Source organism: Crassostrea angulata, chromosome 6 (genome assembly GCF_025612915.1).
Source record: "Crassostrea angulata isolate pt1a10 chromosome 6, ASM2561291v2, whole genome shotgun sequence".
Taxonomy (NCBI): domain Eukaryota; kingdom Metazoa; phylum Mollusca; class Bivalvia; order Ostreida; family Ostreidae; genus Magallana; species Magallana angulata.
The window spans coordinates 39,941,833-39,963,955 of record NC_069116.1 but is presented as its reverse complement, the minus strand read 5'-3'; the positions used below and the strand labels follow the sequence as shown (position 1 = coordinate 39,963,955).

At 31.7% G+C, this 22,123-nt stretch overlaps 2 pseudogenes; both read right to left on the bottom strand.

Annotated features, from left to right (window-relative positions):
* Positions 1 to 447: 447 nt before the first annotated feature.
* LOC128187499 (N-acetylglucosamine-1-phosphodiester alpha-N-acetylglucosaminidase-like) lies at positions 448 to 8,432 on the bottom strand (annotated as a pseudogene).
* A 942-nt stretch (positions 8,433 to 9,374) lies between these two features.
* Positions 9,375 to 16,160, bottom strand: LOC128189282 (uncharacterized; annotated as a pseudogene).
* Positions 16,161 to 22,123: the final 5,963 nt, after the last annotated feature.

Genomic DNA, 22,123 nt, shown 5'->3' with positions numbered 1-22,123 from the left:
TAAAAACACAATCACGGTTTTGCACCATTCATGCACGAACTGATATCAAAGTATCGATCGCTAAATTAACAGACATAGAATCAAAACGAACACACTGGATCATTCGCCAACAGACGTATGATAAAGCTGTTTAAAAATTCAAATCACAATTTTTCGACTGTCATTCGGAATTCGTTTGAGAACCTTGAAATTGGTTTTGTTATATTTTAGTTATTCTTCAGTAAAAGGTATATTGGTAAGCTGAGTGTGCTCCTTTTTTGTACATAATTGATAAGTAGATATAGAACAATATTTTTTGTTTGATTACAATCATGGTCTGCTTTGAAAATCATTTTATTAATTTAAAAAACTGCAATAAAATTAAAGTGATTTGTTCAATAAATCAGATAAAAAGTAAACAAACCGTCGAAAATTTCAATCTTTTTAAGTCTTATTACCGTAACAAAAATCTTTCTTTAAATATAATATTAAACGAAAATTCTAATTAAAATACATTATAACTTACAATAGATTAGAATTTAATCATTAAGCTACAATCTATAAAACATCACGTATCATTGTTTAATGTTCTTCAATTCATCATAGATTCAAACTTTCTGATTGGATAAATCAGGCTTCCATGATTTTTAAAAAATATTTTCTCTTTAAACTGGTTATTTCTAACGTATTTGTTGTCGTTAATCTGAGTTTTTGGGGTGACATGAAAACACCAAACTTTTTGTCAATACGTTTGAATACGAATACAGCAGCTTTAAACTGCTGTTAAAATTAATTTGAATGTAGATATCATGATCAGATCCCTGAAATAATATCACTCTTTAAACCCAGTATTCTTGAAGGAGTTAACTGTATTCTAGCTTGGTAAGATGGTTCTTGAGTTATTCAATCTGTTTTATTGGAGTTATTGGAATATCATACTCCCCGCCATTATCAACAATTCGGGAAACCCTGAGATCATCATATATGACTTTTTGTCCAGCATATCTCTGAATAAGTTCGCTTTGCTTTTTCCTAAAAAAAAGAATACAAATGCATTCAAACTAACCAAATCAAAAAACAAAAAGGTACTGCTTTAAGAGATATTTATAAATATGATAAATAATGCTCACATTTTTTTATAACAAATAAGAAGGGCACACAACAGAAGTAAAATCAGTAGACCACTGGCAACGAGGAAGGAGGCCTCTGTGTTCGTCGAATCTTCAAGACCAAGGTCAGGAGTAGTGCTTAAAGGTGCTGTCAGCATTCACATGTTCATGTACGTTAAAAATGACTAAGATTGTAGAACAGTTTACATTCATAGTTGTCATACTTTAATCTAGATTTTTAATTTAATTTCCAATGTTACTGATTTCAATAAATACATGTAAATTAGAAAAAGGGTCGGTTGCATAATGTAAATGGTCCATTTTATCATTATTATTATCACATAACTGTTTTGAATTTAAAAAATAAGGTGTAAGATTATTGCTGCATGAGGCTTTCATTGAACCGAATGTTGGAAATGTCGAAGTCCTATGAATAATATTCTCCGGATCAAGGTTAAAAGTAAAGTTAGGGGCTGCTGTCTAGACTAGAAAAAATAAGTTATTTCAAGATATGAATAAGATCAATGTACTTCTAATATGTAGATATTATCCGAAATTGAGTAATATTATGACGACTGTACAATTTCGGACCATCATCTCCAGTCTCTTATTAGCTCATTGAACGTGGTTTAACTTGGTGATTTTTCTTATCTTGATAAATAATTTATGTGGTTTTTTTTATTTAACACTGTGAAATATTTAAAATACAATTATTCAGGAAATCTAAGACACATGACCCCCCCTTCCCGAACAAAAATATCCAACAAAAACACTAAAATGGTTTGTCTTCTAGAGTTTGTTGGTTGGTTAAGAATTTTAGATATTATTGAAAGCTATCTTCTAGAGCTTGTTGGTTGGTTTAAAATAGTAAATATTACTAAAAATAGGGGGAAAACACAAATTAGTTGACACATTGTAAATTAGAATATGTGAAACTGACCTTTGTATCAGACGATGAACATTAAATGCAGCCTTATTTAAAAAAAAAAAAAGAAGATAGGCAATGCTCAAGAGAAATGTTAAAACTTAATACTGTGACCCAAAGCTTTTAGTTTCATTTGTGTTGAATGTTGACCCTTTTCCAATAAATTCCGTACAATTTTTAAAATAAACTAGTCTTTCAGTGCAAAAAGTATAATTCATACGATAAATGCAAACACAGCAGTCATAGTGTTTCAATATAACATCGAACTGTGCACGTTGTAAATATGACCTATATACAAACTGTGCATAATTCCGATTTTTGTCTGCTTTCGATCCAACATTCCTTCAATAAAGCTCCAGTACATACAGCAAAACTCGTTTATAACGAACACGGATATAGCGAATTTACAGCTATAACGAATTTTTTTTCAAGTCCCGGCAGAGTCCTTATATAATCCTTTATAAAATTGTCGCGTATAACGAACACGGCTATAACGAATTTACGGTTATAACGAAGTAATTTTAAGATCCCCGCTGATGAAATTTGAACGTTTTTTATCATTCCTATAACGAATTTTTTTCACTACAAAATTCATTTAAGATACGGGAATATTCCTATATTGAATATATTTTTTCAACAAAATTTATTAAAAAATGTACGTAAGAATTTAAAATTTATCTTGTGTAGTGATGTAAATAGTAAAGTGTTCACGGACTTACAAGGAATTTAGGAGTTTTGAGTTGTGTTCATTGTTCCTCTCGGTACACTAAGTCTAATTTGAGATATGTTCACGGTGATATATATGGTTAGTTTTTACTTGATTATCGTCATTCTCAACATGTCCTCGCCGTCTAGAAAAAGGAAAGCAATTACGCTAGAGACCACAAGAGGTTGAAAAGGGGGGCCTTCCTAAAAAAGACGTCGCTGCAAAGTTTGAAATTTTACCAAACACACTGAGCACAATCTTGAAAAACAAAGATGACATCGTACAAAATTACGAATCAACAGGAATGAGTCCATCACGGAAACGCCATCGGTCCGTACCGCACGAGACAGTAGATTCCGCCTTATTAGAGTGGTTCAAAGAAAAAAGACATGAGAACATTCCTATAAGCGGTCCGTTACTGCTTCAAAAATCAGAGGACCTTGCTAAGAAATTAGGAGATCACACTTTTAAAGCGAATACAGGATGGCTGGATCGCTTTAAAACTCGACACGGGATCGTGTGCCGAGCTATAACTGGTGAGAGTGCGGTCGTAGATCCTAAAATCGTTGACGAATGGAGAGAAAAACTCCCCCAAATCATACAAAACTACAGTCCGAATGATATCTTTAATGCTGACGAAACTGGACTTTTTTATAAACTTCTACCCGACAGAACCCTACAAATGAAAGGTGAAAAGTGTCATGGGGGGAAAAGATCAAAGGAGAGATTAACTCTTATGGTCGCGGCGAACATGAGCGGTACTGAAAAATTACCCCTGCTGGTAATAGGCAAATTCGAAAACCCAAGATGTTTTAAGGGAATAAAATCTTTGCCCGTAATCTACAGAGCCAACAAAAAGGCTTGGATGGTTAGTTTCATTTTTGAGGAATGGCTTCGAAATCTTGATCGTAGGTTTCTGAGGGAGAAACGCAAGGTGCTTTTGTTCGTCGATAATTGCGCCGCCCACCCGAAAGTGCTCAACCTGAAGTCCATCACTCTGAACTTTCTTCCCCCTAACACAACAAGCTTGTTGCAACCGATGGACCAGGGCATAATCAACAACCTGAAAATCAAGTATCGCCAGCGACTGATAAAATACATATTGCAGGTAAGATTACACCTTTATTATCTATTGTATCCTCGTGTGCAACTACCGGTTTATATCCCGGGGCACTCGATGTAGGTTGTTACCTGTGCCTATCGTAGCATAACGTTACTGTCATTAATTGATAAACAAACATTTCTTTTATTTCCTTCTTGTGCAAGTACCGTTATGTATCCCGGGTCTATGGATTTGATTCGTCACGTGTGTCTATCCCAGCATAATGTTACATTTTTTAATTGATAAATAAACCTGACTATTATCTAACAATTTAAATTGATTAAATTAATTAATTTCGGTGCGACGAGAAGAAAATTGAGCCCAATATCAACGTGTTGATGTCAATTAGATTCCTGAAGTCGGCTTGGAGTGATGTAAGTGTGTCGTGCATATCAAACTGTTTTAGAAAAGCGGGTTTTGAGGACAACAGCGTTGAAGTCGACTTAGATCCTGATGATGAATTCGATGAAGATGATGATGTTCCGTTAGCACTCTATGCTCAGAGATTCAACGGGTCATTTGAAGATATTGTTCGTGTGGACGAGAACGTGATAAGTGTTGAGACAAGATCCGAAGATGACATCGTCAACGATATTCTTGGCATTAACTCCGAACCAAACAGCGCCGATAGCGACAATGATGACGAAGTCGTAGAATCGACAGATCTTCCAAATCCGGACGATGGCATTAACTCCATTCATTCGTTGAGGCAATGTCTTGAAAGAAGTGTAAATGCCCCAGAACGTCTCTTTTCTTATCTGTGTGAAATTGAAAAGTTCATGCACGCCAGTAAATCAAAGCAGTCAAAACTCGACGATTACTTTAACGTGGCTTAATGCCCGAGATAAAAACCGGTTTATGTCGTGAACACATGTACATGTATCTATGTTTGTAAATCTAATTTATTTTTATTGACTGCCACAATAAAAGAAATGTTAATAAATAGTATACAATTTCATTGTCTACCACAATAAAAAGAAATTCCGGAAATTATATATCTTAATGAATTGGTTCTATTTTTAATTTTCCAGACATTTATCCGGTTGCAAGTCTGTGGTAGTTAAATGACGAATAATGATAAGTTTTATTTCTTTATTTTTGCTAGTTAAAACATTTTTTAAAAAACCGATTAGATATTACGAACAATATCGTTGAATTGAACAATCACATGAATAAAGTAAAATATTGTATTGACTATTCCTTTTTACTGACGATGGTCTCTATTAACGTACAATAGTTTGAAGAATTGTCAGCTTAATAAGTGCTGTTTATAGCGAATTCGCTATAAAAAATTGCGAATTCGCTATAAACGTATAACGAATTACGGCTATAACGAAGTTTTCTCTGTGGTCCCCTGAAATTCGCTATAAACGAGTTTTGCTGTACATTAAAGATCCGTTGATTGTCGCTTTTTACGTAATGAAAACATAAACTGCCATTAAAAAAATCAAGTATTTATCTGATTATGGTTAAACAATTCTTTATTCATTTACCCTTGAATGACCCGATACATCCTTCTTTGGGATCGCATGTCTGCCGATTACTACAATTGCACCTATGACGACATCCAAATCCATAATAACCAAATGAACAGTTTTTACGACATTCGGTTCCCCATGAACCGATGCAAGCTGAAAAGTACAAATTAATCAGAAATTTTATTCTATTTATGTCTTTGATATTATTTTAAAGCACTCTCATACTAGTTAGTTTAAGCAAGCACGATGATTTACCTTATTTATGGTTAAAAATACTTTTATGTGAAAAAATCAAATTAACAGAAAACAATTATATACAATTGTTGTTGATTGCAAATTAATGATCATGCTGACCAAGTTTCCGATTTTTACGAAAATGAATTTAATTTGTGACTGTTTATGGCGGTATGCAATGGCAAAAATCCGCGTTTTGCAATATTTTTGCCGTTACATTTGAATACAGTTACTGTGGTTATCGAAAGTTTAAAATTCATAAATCGTGCACAGAGGCGAAATTTTTTAGATCTTATAGGGTTTAATTTTATTGAGAAATAGAAGACAACCTCCTATCTTGAACAATTCTAATAGAGTAGTAACGTGGTCTTTATTCAAAGAGATTCATTTTATTATTTTCGGATAATTCTATCTTGAGTCTTTTTTGTATTGTTTGTTAATTGTTTAGGTAGCACCTGCATTTGAATCACAAGTTATACCAAATAGAAAAAATACATTCTCGGAGATTCACGATGACAATGAGTTGCGCTGGTATTAAAAGCTTTGTTAAATGTATTATATCATACTTATAATGGACTTATATTTCATCGTAAAACATGTACGATATGTGATCAGTAACTTAATAAGTACACCTACATATGACATATCATTTTTACTTTATAAACTTCATTTCAGATTTCAGATTTTCTTTATTTCTTAACATGATATCGATGTTCGTCAACAAGATTGCACAGTTGATGCAGCTTTATCTTTATTAATACAGTTGATAACACTTTACAGAAAAGTTGGTAAATTTAATTTAAATTTGAAATTATCTTTTGTGATTTCATTACCCTTCTGAGAGAATTGATATTGCCTTTGTAAATTACTAATAATTAGATTTTATGTTTGTCACCCGTATATTTCAAGTTTGTAAAATTTTATTTCAGATTATCGCCTTGTTACCCTTTAAGGGGATAACAATACAGAAGAGATATCTAGGAGCAATGATAAAGAGTCTATTATGACCAACATATATATGAGCCAGTTAATTGTAACTAGAGAACTAAAGAAAAACACGCTTTCCCTGGCATCAATTCCTACGAAATTTTCCTGTGTATGTATCATGCATTACTTTTCTAAATTAACCGTGACAGCTGCAGTTTCATCAATATTCTTTGTCATCACTTTCCGTAAATTTGTTTAAGGTGCCATGGGTATTTGAATTCAGTCAATGATCCTTTTCAATTTATTTATGAGACACACGTATTGCACTTTAATGTTATTTAGTTTCGATTCAATGAAATTCACAAATTTTGATTGTTCTTTATTCATAACATCTCATTTTGTTTTTAAAACATTGATAGATTACTACTTACTTAAATTTTCTTATTAATCAGCTGCTTTCTGCAAGTTCATTTAAGAAAACTATACCCTTTGAGACCATAAGTGAAAGTTTGGACCAGGGTGTTTTGTGATTTACTTTAATCGAGCTAACAATTTAACAGAACATGTATTGATATATATATATATATATTTTTCGTCATAGCTGTAGTTGATGTACCTACAGTATGAGCACATGTACTAATGCTATGAATTTGTTTAAAAAAAAGAAAGAAAAAGAAAGCGATGACTATAAACCGGTCAATTTTCTACAGGTTCAGACGAAACTTATAATATTACCGTTGTTTCGAATGCCAATTTACTGGTCTTCTAATAAAATGTTCGTTATTTTTTTTTTTATCAGAGTTTGGCTAAAGATGTTAGTATTGGTTTATTTTTTGGTAACATATACCTTGTTTTACTGCAGAAAAATAATAGATTATAAAGATTTTTGAAAACATTACTATAAGGTTTTTAAAGAAGCATAAAAAATAATCAAGTATAATATTGAAAAAAAATGGGGTTTTTTTTCAACGTTTAAAAAAGTAATTAAAAACTTTAATATCCATGAAATGTAATGTTTTATGCAATAAACGCAAGGTAAAACTTCATAGCCTGTTTACTCTTAAGAAATAAAATGGAAATGAAAAACCAGGTATTGTTTAATCAATAACGAAATATTTTTTTCCGGTTGTCCAATCATTGACAGGTAAAAATGTAAACTCGATATGCATGAGCAGCTTTTCAAAATCATCAGCTCATTATTTTCTAACGTTTATCAGTGATCATCATCAATGATCAAAAGATATTAATTTCTTTCTGTACCATGTAATATTGTTAAAGAGATTCAATGAAATGTTTTAACAAAGGATATTTTTGTCGGGCGCCTGCAGGTAGTTGGTGATATGGTAACAAAGTAAAAGTGTCTGTGCGTTTCTTCGGAGATATCATTAATGTCTAGTTCAACCAAACGCTTTGTTTACGCAACGCAGCTCCGCTCAAAGAGATCGCGTTGTTGAAAAAGACCAGTTATTAAAAATATTTGATTTAAAAATATAATAACATATATTGGTAGTGTGTACTTTGTCCTTATGTCTGCAAAATCTCTTATCTTTTTCAATTTTTTTTGTCAAGTAGCATAAATTATATTCAACCGTTCTTTTGATGCTTGGTTTGACTTCTGTCAATGTTTTACGTGTCGTAAACTGTATTGAGTCAGGGTCAAAGTGATGAAAGGTAAAATTTTATACCTTCGCATTTTCCTGAAACATTCATATAATCTTGACAGCACTCATATACCCCAACTTTACTGCAAGCAATTGTACAAAATTAATTAATTATATACGTAAATCATTAACTCGTTGTAAAGAACAGTACTTTAAAAAATGAAGAACGACAATTCTTTAGGTTTTGATAGTTGTTGGTAGAAAATAATATTTGAAACTTTATCAACATAACTAAAATCAAACTAAGAAATGAGAAGAAAATTGTCTTACTTGTTAAAACACTCTCCCGCATCAGATGTTTCAACATACATGTAAATCAAAAACGGTAATAAAGCATTTATTATTCCCTGTGAATCCATTTTGCTCTGACTGGTTTGATTTAAAAATGCTAAAACCTATTGAACCTAACTTCACTTCAATAATGAAATATTGTAAATTTTATGTTCAGAGTACAAGCTTATATGTGACCTTGATCTTTGTAATCAGACTCATTGCACTTCATCTACATTCTAAATTGCAAAGGCTCGGGGAACGAAAGCACACAACTCGTTGAATTTAAATAAAAATCAAATACCATCGCAAATCATGAGAAACCCTTATATATATATATATATATATATATATATATATATATATATATATATATATATATATATATATATATATATATATATATATATATATATATATATGATATCATATATATAAGCAAAAACATTTCAATAACTCTCAAGTTGGTAAACACCTGCTCAAAGTGAAGGGTATTGATATCAATAAAAAGAAGGAAAATTCACTGTATTGGAGGTACTACTTCGCTTCGGCCGTTACTGGAATTGACAACCTCTGAAACCCACTATCATAGCAGTGAGCTTACCGCGCTGACCATTCGGCTTTCGATGACGATGAGATTTCGACTTTGCTATGACAGGATCTGCTACCGTCTCAAAGGGAGTCAAAATGGCAACCCTATGTAAGGTTTTTGATTTCTGGATTTGTTTGTTTTTTTTCTGGGTTTTTTTTTTATCTCTTGTATTCACAAGATCAATGATAATGATTTAATAACTTAAACAATGGCATTTTGGTTTTGAACTTATTCAACTTATTCAAGTTGTACAAAAACAGGAGTGATCTATTTAATTTTTATCCTTTCATGATCTTTGAAGGAGGAAGATGTGAAAATTGTATGAGTTTAAGAAACAAAAGATACAAAAAATCATTCTTTATTTTTCTAGAGAGTAGCTAACGGTCTCATAGTGTGGCCAACCGGAATTCAAGGCGCTAGAAATTTTTAAAAAATAGTAAACAGTATTTAATGACACTTGTCGAGAGGTTAACGTTAAATGCATTCCCCTTTCCTTTTTGTTGAATACAAGAAAGATCTAATATCTTAAAAACAAAACGAATAAATGATATTATAACATTTTTTTCAAAAACCTTTAAGTATTTTTACGATTGAACATGCAATGTCAACTATATTTCCCAACGCTACAAATACTGTATATCCCGTAAAAAAACATATGTTGTTCATTTTGCTCTGTATTTAACTAAAAATTTAACGTTCTGTTGCATTTCACTGAACTGTACGGCCGATTCACCATAGATCGTTTGTTTCTGATTGGATGAACTATCCTTTCAATTTCTTCAAACGTTTCCTCTTTTCACTGTTCGTTTTTATCGTAATTGTTGTCGTTAATTTGAGTTTTAGGGGATGTTGTTGGCGACTTAAAAACGTCATAATCGTTTGTCATTACATTTAAATACGAAGACAAATGCGTTTCGCTCTTGAAATTGATGTGGTTGTAATTATCAGATCCCTTGCACCAAATTCCATATCCCTCTGGATCCAGTGTTTTTGAACGGGTAAGTGGTATTCTAGCCTGGTAAGATGGTTTTTTGGTTTCTACTGGTGTTATTACTCCATTTAAGTTGGGATGCAAATTACATACTCTTGTTGATGTAGCACTGCTATTATCAACCATCTGGAAATCCCTGATATTAATGTAGATAACTTCTTGTCCATCTTTAATTTCAGAAATGTGTATAATCAATTTCATGAAGTTAATATTATATATATATATATATATATATATATATATATATATATATATATATATATATATATATATATATATATATATGAATTAAAATTAATTGAATTAAAAGGAATTATTTTGTCGAAACTTTCATTATTAAGTCTCATATGATAAGTACCTGCATACGTCTTTTTTGGTTTACTTTCTGCTGTCTAAAAATAAAAAAATCAAGAAATTGTTACTTGAGATACTTCTAATAGTACATGTAAATAATACTCACATTTTACGATTAAAAATAAGAATAGTACACAGCAGAAGTAAAATCAGAAAACCACTGCCAACGAACAAGGAGGCTTTTATGGTCGTAAAACCACCCAGATCTGCGTTAGGAGTAATGATTGAAGGTGCTGTCGAGGCTACAGTATTTTATGTTAATGTACGTTAAAAAAATGAAAAAAAAATTACGTTCATAGTTTTTATTCTTCAATGTATCTTTTTTCCATTTAAATGCCAATGTTACTGTTCAATAAATTAAGTAAAATAAAAAATAAGTTAGTTACACAATGTATATGGTACATTTTATCATTATGGTAATCATATATCTGTTTTGAATTTTAATTTAGAAAGTGAGATGTGAAATAATCGCTGAATGAAGCTTTCATTGAACTGAATGTTGGAATTATCAAGTTATTAAGATAATTTTAATTTTCACTGATTCACATGTATCTGACGTTGTAAAATGTAATAAGAAATCACCAACTAATAAAATCAATTTATGTACATCCATGCGTTTAAGAAGACGAGAATACCTGTCTATGTACTGTAACAGTTTGTATTTGCTAATTTAAACAGGAATTTAAAACTAAACTTTATTTATTTTACAACGATTGATAAGCAAGTTCTACAACTTATATTAATATCTCTCGTTGGCACGGATGTTAGCGCGAGGGGGTCATTGGTGTGGGAAGAAGCCGGAGTACCCGGAGAGAACCCACGTGTCCAAGCGGGCGACCACCATACCCTATCACATACCACCACTGTCGATCACGGGGATCGAACTCGGGTCGCAGCGGTGACAAGCGAGTGCATTGTCCACTACGCTACTTGGACACCAAACAGGAATTTAGGGACCAAGTTCTGGTTTGTTTGACATGGTTTACATAAATGTTCTTAGTCGTTTACTCGTTATGATGTTGATAAATTTTAGATTTGAATCTGATTTTATGGGGTTTTTTTGCCGTATCAGTGATTGGTTACAAATGAAGGTGATTGCTTAAAATTGCGAAAGGTCAGGATATTTATAAGTAACAATAAAAAGAATTGTTTAAGCATTTTAAGTACAGATGATTAATTAATTGATTAGGCAATAACAGTAAAATTAAAATCTCTAATAAATGCTAACGGCAGTATAAAGTGTTATAATAAAACATGGAACTGTACACAATACGATATATTATTTTACACAGTTCTTATTTTTGTTCCATCATACTTTCAATCTGTGTTTAAGGTTTATTGAATTTTTTTTAGTTCTTACCGGTTTTCACCGGAGGGGACTATAGCTTTCCTCTGCGTCCGTTAGTCCGTCTGTCTGTCCGTCCGTCCGCCCGTCCGTCTGTCTGTCTGTCTGTCTGTCTGTCCGTCCGTCTGTCTGTCCCACTTCAGTTTTCCACACTTTTTTTTCTTTATGCATTTAAGGAATAATATGAAATTTGCTGAACAACTTCAAAATTCAAATTACAGATCAAGTTTACACTTTTGTAGCGTCTGGTTGTCATATTTTCGAGAAAATCAATTTTTTGTATTCAAATTTTTTAATGTTCTGGTTCGATATTCTGCATAACAGTGCATTGTTTTCGCAAATTCCACAAACCGGTAGGGGACGTGTATTGCTTATGCAATTATCTCAGAATGCTTGTTTTTTTTTTTTTTTATATGTAATGAATTCATAATATTTTCTTTTCAAAAACCAGGAATATAAATCATTTTAAGATAAAAACTGTTTTTCTTTAATTAATTATTTACCCTCAAATGGGTCAATACATCCTTGTTTGGGATCGCATGTCTGCTTATAACTACAACTGCACCTACTACGACATCCGTGTCCATAAAAACCATGTGTACAGTTGTTCCGACATTCTACTCCCCATGAACCGATGCAAGCTGAAATATACAAGTCAAATATCAATTTTATCGTATTTATGTCTTTGATATTATTTTTAGCTCATTATGATGATGAAAACTCAAGTGAGCTTTTCTGATAACATTTCGTCTGTCGTCCATTTGTCCGACTGTCCGTAAACTTTTCACATTTTCAACCACTGGGTTAATTACAACCAAACTTGGCACAAAGAATTCTTAGTCAAAGGGGATTCAAAGCTTAAGTTGTAAAAACTAAAAACCACACCTTTTTTAAAGGAAAGATAATTCAAAATTATTGAAAAGTTTTGGCTAGGAATACTGAAGCTAATCTGAAAGGATCTTCAGTTAGTGAAGATTCAAAGCTGTGAAAATCATGATCCCGGGGGTTAGGATGAGGCCACAATGAGAGGGGTCGAATTTTAACACAGGGATATAAAAAGTAAAAATACTTCCAAATTCTTCTCAGAAACCAATGAGCCAGAAAAGCTGAAACTTCTGTTGAAGCACCCTCATGTAGGGTAAGTTCTAGTTTGTTCAAATCATTATCCCTGAGGATAAGGTGGGGCCACGATGGGTGGTCAAAACTTTACATAAGAATAAATAGAGACATAGAGTAAATCTTGAACAATCTTCTCAGAAACCAATTGGCCAGGAATGCAAACATTTGTGAGGAATAATCATCAGGGAGGGTTTATTTAAGTTTGTTCAAATCATGATTTCCATGGGAAGGATGGGGTCACAACCGGGGTGGCGGCACATTTTTACATAGGAATATATAGAGAAAAATCTTTTAAAATCTTCGTATATAAAGCCCTTTACATAGAAATGCTGTAACTTTAGTAAAAGCAATCTCAGATTATGTAGATTCAAATTTGTTAAAATCAACATCTTGAGGAGTAAGGTAGGGTTACATTGGAGATCCAATTTTACAAAAATAAAAAATTTAATTATTCACAAAAAACACAGAAATGCAAAAATATATAATTTTTTGTTATATGCAAGCATTTTGGCATCCCTGGACGATTCTTGGGCTTTACAAGGGGTTCAAAGCTTGATGTAAGTTTATACCCAATATATAAACAATTGCATGGGATCTTAATTTTGTGAACTGTAATGCTCATCATGTAATATGGCTATAAATTATTCTGTTCAAAAAAAGAGACTTGATCATAAACATAGGAATATAGAGGGGGATAATGGATTTTTATTTTTACAGGATCTACATGTATTATACTACATTGTCCACATATATTTTGTATTATGACTCCATTAAGCTTATTTTACCATGCTTATTGATGGACAGGTGGGCGATGTGGCCCATGGGCCTCTTGTTTTAGAACTCTCATACTAACTTGTTTTGAGCATGCTGATTTACCTTCTTTATATTACTGAACCCCCCAAAAATGATTCTTTGATGATTCATGTGGATATAAACGTAACAAGCTATTACAGTAAGTTACATAACCTGCGAGACAGATCATGTTTAGTTTTTCTGCAATGAACGCAACGTTAATCTTCATAACCTAAATGAGACACCAAAAGAAACTTTAAACTCTTTTTATTTACAACCATCTTTAAAATACTACAAACATGTAATAATATCAACATATTAATCAAAAGCTTTTGTATAAGAGACAATATTTTCAGATGGATAATTGATCATGACTAAAATGACAAGCGGTTATCTTGCCCGTTGATAATTCAGTTTAAACTGCATATTGCTCATTGTTTATCGGCGTTTAGAATAGTCATTTATAAAAACCAGTGGCATGTAGATCCAGTTTTGTCATTTGTATATTCATTGCGTAAAAGCTTCTTATTTTAACTCTTAAAGGGACTTGGAGACGATTTGAACCCAAAATTTTCAAATTTTATTTTTCCATTGTTAAGGATGACGTTTACTCAGAATGAAAAAAAATTCCACTGATGATAATGAAAAACCAACTATTGTGTGTTATAGACCTTACATGGTAGTGTTATTCTTCACTTTCAAAATAGTAGGTCAATGACCTACTTTTTGAGTTAATGACCATTGAATATTTTTGGGAAATTCAAGAAAAATCCATAAAATTTTTACACTATGATTCAGATTTTTTTAATTTTGAAAATAATACAAATTGCTTAACTCTTTAACAAATGAAATACAGTTTATTAATGGTAGTGACATTTAATAGATACAAAGCATTGAGTTTTCATTCACAGTTTTTATATATATTCTAGTCCGAGTTTCCTCTATCAGATTTCAATGCAAATTACTACCAATTTTTGATTCAATATAACAAAAAACTGAATGATGATAATGCTAAAACATTTATAGTATTAAACTAAGTATATTGACCTTCCTCTGCTGGTATAAAATTTATATGAGGTCAATGATCAACATTTTGAGATATGGTGTCTTTTATCATTTTTAAGCATTTTTCAATATTTTTGTAGTGTGTGCCATACAATTATCTAAACGAAAAAGCAAGATAAAACCAACAGAAAATATGCAAAATTATGTTGACTTACAAATAAAATCTTAACTTTTAATATCATAGTACTACCAAAAATATTTCAGTGGAAAACAAAATCTGAAAAATTTAGTCAGAATTTCCTCTGTTTTGCTAAAAGTCAAACTTTGTCAGAGCCTAATTCCATAATTTAGTAAAAATATCGATTGTTATATTTATAATAATTCATTTCATAAATACTTTTTGTATTTAAAACAAGTTTTACTCATGAAAAACTTTTTAACAATCCGGATTTGAGAACTCAAATCCTGAGTAGACAACGTCCTTAATGTATAGAATTGTTAATATGGGTATTGTTAATGCTTCCTCAAAATTTGAAAGTCAAATATCGAATTACAACCAAGATACAGAGTTTGAAATTCTTCGTTTTGTAAACAAAGCTTTTCTAGTCATTGTTTACATAAGTGTTGTATTGGAATAAGTTTCAATAAAAAAAATGCTTTCTTTTGTTGATAATATTATTTATAAACACATTGTATCAGATTATTTTTGCCGCAAGTCATTTTGACAAAGAAAATGGTAATTTCCTTACTTTACATTATTTGTAAACAAATATAAGACTCAAGCTTTGTCTACATAACAAATAATTCTTGTCTCTGTATCTCGCTTGTAACTTGGCATCAAAAATTCAAATTTTGGTCAATCATTTAAACTGCAAAAGTAAATCATTTTATACATGAAAATAAAAAATATAGTTTTGATCTTAAATCGTATCTACCTCCCTTTAAAAAATAAAATAGAAATAAAAATCGGCTTTCAATAACAATTAAAGTTTTCTTTTTATGAAATGGTTAACAGAATAAAAATGTAAAAATTCATTTACATCTAAAGAAGCTTTTCAAAATTATTATGCACTACATCATATTCCAAAAATCATTATGATCTGAAGGAAATATTTGTAAACTATAATGAGTCCGGGTCAAAAAGATGTGAAACAAGAATTCATACCTTCGCATTTTCCAGAAACATTCCTATAATCTTGACAGCACCCATTTACTCCTGTTTTACTGCAAACAATTGTACAAAGCTGATTAATTTTATGTTTAAATTATTACATCGTTAAAAAACTTAAAACATAAAGAGCGATAATTATATTAGGTTATAATAGTTGTTGCACAATGGTAGATAAGTAAATGGAAATTCATCCTGAGAACTAGTATTTAATCTACAAAATATGAACATGAACTTTAATATAACTAAAAAATAAATGGAATAAAATGTTCTTACTTGTTAAAACACTCTGATGTAACAGAGGTTTCAGTGTAAGCCAAGAATGGTAACAGAACAAAGACTATTCCATGTGAATCCATTTTGTTCTGACCGTCTTCATTTGGGAAACATTTACGCTCAAAGTTATTGAACCCAACTTGACTTCATACGGAAGTATTAAATTTTGTAAATTGTCCGTGCTATGTCCATAGTTACGTGTATATGTCCACTTGAACTTTGTAGTCGGGATCATAGCACTATTCTAGCATGTGTTATAAATATATGATATTAAAGAAAACTTTGCAATTAAATTAACATGTGGTTTCTTAATTATTTTGTATAGCAAGTATTCGTGGAATATTTCAAAACATTAGAGTATACAATTTTGAAATCTAGAGAGTAGTTATTGTCAACACATACACACACCTACTTTTTGATTGTGGATGTAATTGTAAACATTCAAGAGTAAAAATAAAACTACACATATGCCAATAAAAATATAATTTCATTCAGGGTCTGTGACCAGTGTTGCTCAGACATATTAAACCAACTCAGTGATTTGTCTTGTCCTCATTAATATCTAAATGACGATTGACTGCCGCACACGCCCCACCAATCGCGTGATACAAACGCAAAAAAATTCAACTACTGTATGACTCTATACCTCTACATGACCCCTAACAACAAAAAGGGGTTGTCTGTTGAATGAGGAATAGCAAGGCAGCAAGGGACAGTTTCGGATAAAGTACCCGGTCAATATTTTTGTGAAATTGAGAGTTGCTGTACTTGAAGGCTTATGAGTGTTGCTAAAATTCATTAAATGATTTTTAATGATTATCATTAGTTAGAAGGGGGTCTTTTGTTGAAATTGATATGCAATATGTAGGCCCAATATGTTAGGTACATGAGAATCAGAAGTAAAATGCGAAACCTGCGGCTATGACTGTTGTGTTGACTTTACACAGTGAAATTGTAAGTTACAGACGGGAGGTAAAATAACACGAGAATTAGTGGATGGGACATTGTAAACTATACACCGGTAAGTTTCTGACATGTGAAAGTGCAACATGCACGCGGTACTCTGCAGGGAATTAGCTGGGGGAGGTCTAAAAAGATGAAAAATCATGAAAAATTAGCAAAACATGAAAGGGTCAAAATCTCATAAAAACCAGTAGAGAATTTTACACGTTTTGACTAGTAATTTTCTTCAGAAATTGTTGATTGGCCTTATAAAGAGTGAATTAAAGGTATTTGTGCGGAAGGGGAACTGAGAAAATTCTAGTTACAGAGTTCCGAAGACATGCATCCCTTGGCTACAATGAATTGTATAAAAAAAACTGTCCCATGCCACCTAAAGTCGAAAAATAAAAGAAATCAAATACTTTGACCACAGTAAGTAATATAAAGTTTACCATGGGTTCTAGGTGAACACCAAGCAGACGTAAGAAAGGCAAATGCTCAAATTAATCTTCAATTTAATATGAAATTGCTATTTTTGACCTTTTTTATGCAAAGGACGAGTGCACTTATGGGCCCCGGTAAAAAGTGAAAAAATGAAGATTCAAATAAGCATATTTTTTCCCTAACATAACCTATTGATAACTATTCCATAAGAATTAACAAGTTTTAGCGCTGAATTTATTGTATATAAAAAGCACGAAGCATTACAACAAAGTAGGGGTCAGCCGACATTCGTGATTTTGTATAGTAAAACGAGGTCGGGCATTCATTTCAAAGCCTTTGTTTACTGTCAGCCTAACCGAGTACAAACTTGTGGAAAAGACAAAATACGCATTTTACATTTAGAAAACTCCTGTGGAAATAAGAAGTTTGTACTACATTAGGCTAGTACGTAAAAAATGAAAAACGTATGAAAATTTCAAGGTTTTTCCTATAGCAAGCGAAAGCTATTACCTGCGTGACCCATGTTTGAACCAACACATGGAATAAATATTTCAAACAATCACGTGGGTTCTATCCAGGTAGACGTTTGTCAAATGTGCTCACTGTAAAACATTGACCTGTTTTTAATAGTTTTCCATCAACTTTGTATGGTCAGGAATGTTTGTTTGATCACTATGCAACTTCAAAGCTTTTTTCGATTTTTTTTCAGACGTAAAATAATACATAAAGGCTAATTCGGCAAACGCGCCAATCGATCCACCAACAGAACAATATTGATTTAAAAAGATACAATTCAACTAGGTTCGGTTCGATTTTCCGGATTTAGATTATCTTTTAGGTATTTAAAAATCCTCATTTTTTATACTGTATGCTAATTTTGGTAAATGTAAGCGTGCATATAAATCAGAAGTATCCATCAAAACTTAACTTTTACGAGAAAAAAAAACAATTTGTTGATATTTTCTACATAAAGACGGCACTGCAAAAGGGCCCATTCTCTATAGATTATTTTAAAATCCAGCATCAGGAATAAACTTTTTTAAGCGTAAAACGTAGCCAGGCCGATGCAGTATATATAATCATTACAATGAAATACAAAATCTTAATTTAATTATAAAGGTTCAAACACTTATGCCCCCAAAAAATGAACAAAAAATAGAAGTATTTACATATAAATATTGCGCAAAAGTTAAATATTGATCTTTTATTAAGTTTTCGTGTTAAAAATTTGTTAAATGTTGCTTATACACGTATAATATTACATTAAAAATAAATAATGTATAATATTGATATTGGAATAAAGATTGTTTTTTCTTTACCTACATGTATTTACCCTTGAATATGTCCATACATCCTTGTTTGGGGTCGCATATCTGCCTATCACTACAACTGCATCTTCTACGACAACCTATTCCATAATATCCATATGAACATTTGTTACCACATTCCCTTCCCCATGAACCGATGCAAGCTAGAAAGTACGTATGAATTACTGATTGAATCGTAATTATGTTTCAGACATTCTGGTAATTTTTTGTGAATGTACTTTGTGAATGCTAATGAAAAAAAATTTTACATAAATTTATCGCAACAAACTTAACATCTCTCACAACATGAAATATACATTCATTAGAAAGGGGTCGATGACTCTCAGTCTGGTAGCGGTGATTTGCAATTTAGCACGCAATGATACATGTATTTATCTGAACTTTAAAAGTATTAAAAGTAACTAGTAGACACAATTTCAAATTACCAACAGATCCATGAAGAGCATTTGAATAAACAATGTACACATTTACACATTTGTAATTATTACGTGATCGTGTCATGTTACACTGAGTTTAATATTGTACGAATAATCTTTACATACATTTATAGAGCTGTTTTAACAAAAGTTAGGACTTTTGGCAGTACCTGAGGCGGGGTCTACTCATAATCAACTGTTCAGGTATCAGCCAATAGATATCATAATGAATAAGTTGAAAGCAATGAATGACCTTAAAAGCTTAAGCTTGTCCGACTTCATCCAGGCCGGGTTTTTTTTATTTCAGTTGATACAGTGCCAATTTTACACAACAGATCAGATATTAGCAAAAAATTTCCAAACCTGACTAGGAATATTAATGAGCGTCTCTTACCGAATCAGAAGAAAGGAGGCCAAAATCTGACAGCTTGTTTTGATAAGCATTTAAGAAAGTAAAAACCTATCGAAATTCCAACTTCTTGTTTAAAGAGAGTCTAATTATAATTGACCAAACAGATCGAATCCGGTTTTTTTTAAAATATTGTTGTACTTGTTTAAAAAACAATTCATTTTAATTAATTTAAAAAACTGCATGTGTTTCTGCTTTATTTACATTAAGCAGGTTATATGCATTAGCAACGATTCTAAACAATAATACTCTATATCGTATCACTTAAAAATAGTAAGCAAAAAATAGATAGAAATCATTTAAAAATGTAATATTTTTGTACTAAATTTGTGTTAATTATAAAGTAATTTAAAATAGGAACTCTTACCTTCGCATTATCCAGAAACATTGCTATAATCATGACAACACTCGTAGATTCCTGTTAATCTGCAAAAAATAACAAACCGGTACAATTTCAATTTTTGGAAGTTAAATCATTTTAAAATATATGTAAGAGGAAGTATTTATCAAATTTTATTGTGTATTAAAATTACTAACTTATTCGATTTAATTAAAACAATGTCCAGTATTTTATATGCCTTACAACGACAGATCAAAATCGGCTACATGGAGAGTGTAATTTTGATTAGATTGTAATGTTTATGCATAAGTATCAGAATTTGTTGTTCTTTTAATCGCACTCGCTTTATTGAAAATTCTCTTAAATTCACACTAAAAAGTGAAAGAAATTGTCTTACTCGTTAAAACACACTGGAATTTCGAAAGCTTCACTATAATTCAGGTACATGTATGCAATTAAAACAAAGAAACTCTTTTTCAAATCCATTTTGTTTTGTTCCATACAAAGTTTAGCTCGAAATGCGAAAGGTTATAGATCTTAGCTTGATTTTATACAGTCTTGTAAATTGTACGTATAAAGTACCTATCTGGGAACTTAAACTCTCTATTCAGACTCTTGACAAAATACATCTTAATTATCAGTTGAATGCAAAATCTTAACGCGTCATTTTTTATTACAGAGTAATGCTTTCAGATTGCACTGATTTCTAAGTACACGGACTTTACATTGTACGATAATGTTGTTCGCATAAATTGATACAGTATCCTATTATCTATCATGTGCACATCGAACACATCTTCAGTGCCTACACAGTGCATGGCGCTTTTATTATATTGAAGATAACAGCTCTCTACAACTAAAAGTATATCAGGTATACATGTAATAACAAACCCTTGTGATTTTTTACACGGTATCTCAAAATAAATAAATACAATGTTTTTGCACGACCTCTACCATTTAATGTTTCATGCATGTGCAACGACTGACGTCATAGTGGTAGATACAACAGACTGGGCAGTAATTACGATTTGTAAGATATATGAACTTAAAGTTTCCGTTTAGCTATGTGTTTTATTGGGTACTAGTATTCCATTCCAGTGTTCCAGCTGTAATATACTTTCTTAAAAATGCATTCCCACATATCGTTGCTGTTAATGTAATGTAACACACTCTGGTGAACGACATGCACGTAATAAATCATCCACGTTTCCTCAGAGCAAAAACGTTTCTTAAACTACATTGTACAAGTGCATTTACAAGCTATAAAGAATGGGCCTTTTTCAGTGTGCCGTTTTTATGTAGAAAATATCAACAAATTGCTTTTTCCCCCGTAATATTTCAGCACTGATGGATGAAAAATGACAATAACAAACTGTCAACCATTTAAAAAATCCATAAAACGAAAAACAAATTCAAAGCAGAGCAACACGGACCTCTAAAAAGATGGCGGTAGGATCAGGGTGACTTAATTAAGTATGTATTTAGTATTGTTTGGTTTTTTTTTTAAGTTTATTGTTAAATATTTCAGATCAGCACTTGAATAGTGTATCAATCACAGATTTACACAAAATTAATATCTTTATATTCACCATGCTTTAATTGATATAAATTTTAACGTAAACACGTATTGGTCAGTTAACAAGAAGTAACTACATGTATATATATGTAAACTCGCTAAACTTGAGAAATTAATATAAGGACGTTTGAAGACAGAAAAACCCTCATTGAATTTAAAAATGATGATTGCCTCACATCTAATATCAAAGATATCAAGAATAAACAAGTTATTAACCTAAGACAATGATATTATTACCACTACATTCAAATTTGACAAAAGAAATGAAAACTTTGTTTTTACTTTCTGACATAGGCATGACTTAGCTAAGACATTGCTAAGTTTGCTTTATGTTACCGCATAAGACATACTTAAGCAGGACTTATGTAGGTCCTAAGATTCCTTCTAAGTCCTACTTATGACCCTACACTACGGCCAACGCGGTTTGCGTATTTACCGCGAGTCCTCGTGGTATGAAATTGATCGCGGTTTAGCACAGGTAGCTCAGGTAAAACCGCGCATCCTCGCGGTACGGCTTCTCACCTTGACCACACCGTCGCGGTACTGTGAAACCAGTCCCAGGTGAAAACTATTGTTGTTTTTTAACGCGAGTTACCTCCCCCATATCTTCTCATACGGGAAATATGATTGTGAGA